This window comes from Palaemon carinicauda, chromosome 2 (genome assembly GCF_036898095.1).
Source record: "Palaemon carinicauda isolate YSFRI2023 chromosome 2, ASM3689809v2, whole genome shotgun sequence".
Taxonomy (NCBI): domain Eukaryota; kingdom Metazoa; phylum Arthropoda; class Malacostraca; order Decapoda; family Palaemonidae; genus Palaemon; species Palaemon carinicauda.
Window position 1 is genome coordinate 17583216 of NC_090726.1, and position 2500 is coordinate 17585715.

The following is a 2500-nucleotide window of genomic DNA, read 5'->3' on the forward strand; positions in this document are numbered from 1 at the left end:
AAATGACGTCATTGAAGGTTCCAGAAAACAAGGATTAACTAGCTCTACATATTGTTTATTTTCATGGCCAATAGATGGCCTTAGCAGTAGAATAACAAATTGCTAATTATCCCCATCATCCACGTATTATAATTTTTATTTCTTCATTTCTGTTGCTCTTTGGGCACAAAATTTATATAAAACAGACGAAAGTACACTTGATATTATCTGTTTTCTGGGCACAACCTCATTCTTAGAAAACTACAAATTTCACAGTAAATATCACAAAAATATATTCTCAGCAAACAATCGTTAGTTCAATTAAAATTGGGGGTTAGGGGGTTGGGAGGCCTCACCAGATATGCCACATGTGCTGAAATCGGCGAGAGAATTGAGTGATTACACAGATAAATCACCAAATTTTTAATAAACTTTTTAGGGAACCAAGAGATAATAAACATGGTTTATATTATGACATGCACTGTTAGCAACAACTACGTAGAATAACAATATTTCAACATTCGAAAGGCATAATAACTCAGACTCCTCTAGCTCCCTCCCTTACATCGTAACGAGTTTTACTTTACCACCAATAGATGGCATCAGAGGCACCTTGTCCCAACTAATATAGAATATCATTTGAGGACCACGTGTGGCAAAAAAGTGAGCTAGGAAGGTAGAGGCTACGCAATTGGTAGTTGGTAAATTGTCCAACGATCGTTTCCTTATTAAGAAGGAATATTTTTAAAAGAAAACAGTGTGAAATTTACATATGCTATCGGAAGCAACCTGAGTTTACTTATAAAAGTGTTTAGTATTTTCTTTCTTCATTAAAACACAAGAATATTAAGTAATGTACTTGTACACGTGACCAAGGTAACTATCATCAGCATTGTTGAGGTTGGTAGGACGGGTTTGGGACAGCGCTGCCAAATAGAATTCCATTGACTGGAGAATCTCACTATTCATTACAGATTCAAATAATTTAAAGAGTCATAGTTACTGCCAGATGGTGCGTGATTATGGTGTAATTTGCTGTTCCTATAATCAGCAAAGTCAACTTAGACAATTCGAATAATGAAAAAGAAAATTGTCACATTTCTGTATCTTCGCCGACGTCTGACTGTGTTTCGTCATCCAACTGCGAATTTGTGTTTGGTAATAGGGGCGTTCCAGGGTGTAAATTAGTTATAAAATAAACCTTATCATCATTTCATTAGTAAATATATGCATGTCAGTAAAGCGGTTTCTTGGTTCGATATAGATAGAAAAAATCCATTAAGTATATTAAAACATTAATTTTTCTCCTTCCTAGTAACGGCCACGGTCTTCTTAGGGCAATGATAGGCCAGTTGAGAATATTAAGAAAACTGATTCTTAAAGATAATTGAGAGAGAGAGAGAGAGAGAGAGAGAGAGAGAGAGAGAGAGAGAGAGAGAGAGAGAGACCAACAAGAGTATACTTATAACAATAAAGGTTGATGAGATTTTATACAGGTGAAGTGTGGATGTTACATTAAAGTTATATATATGGCAATTATTTGTAGCCATTTCTTTTGTATTGGTACAAATATTGATCGTGATGTTTTAAAGAAATGATAGTTTGGAGAGACGGAAATATAAGCATACATAATTATAATGTCTCCGGGATTAATGAAAATACAAATAAAGATTTCCTGTATATAAAAGTTTGTTTCAAAATGAGTTTAAATCATTACCAATAAATCACAAGAAAGGTTTTGATTCGATGGAAAGGTTAAAAAAATGATAGTTTGTTGGATGTCAATAAAGGTTGAATGAGATTAAAAACGTTTTCTAAATAAGTTACAAATAACGTTAGATCAATAGATATGGGAATAGAGGTTATGCTGTTATAAATATTAATATTTTCATCCTTTCTTTTATCGGTCATAGGTTCGAGTCCTTGGCAATAAACACATGTGATTTTAATCAATGTAAATATCAAGCACAATGGCATTCGTATCAAATGCTATTTTTGTGAATTAATATCCACTAAGAATTCATTTATGCTAGCTTCCAGCTAGACGAAGATTGGAACTTATATCCTGACCCAGAACAATGCCTAGATGGACAAATCTATTAATCGAGCTATTAAGAGATATAAACTATATTTTCATTTTTGGTCGACTGTACATATACCTGTCGAATTCAGGAATATGCTCTTAGACTTTAAATCAATCCATCTCCACCGTAATAGTTTATCAGTGAGTTTACAACACATTGTTATTTATAATGAATATGTATCAATAACATTCGTGATTTTAATCAATACAAATATCAACCATAATTGCATTTAATATCGAATACTGCCTTTGAGAATGTACATCCACTAGAAATTATTTATGATAAGTGTCTCCGGCAGGGCAAGTATTTTATCTTATGCCCTGAGCCGAAACAATGCCTACAAGATGACTTTACTAATAGAGCTATTAAGAGAGATATAAGCTCATTTTAAGTCCTCTGTACATACACCTGTTGATTGATTGATTTAAAGTTTTCAG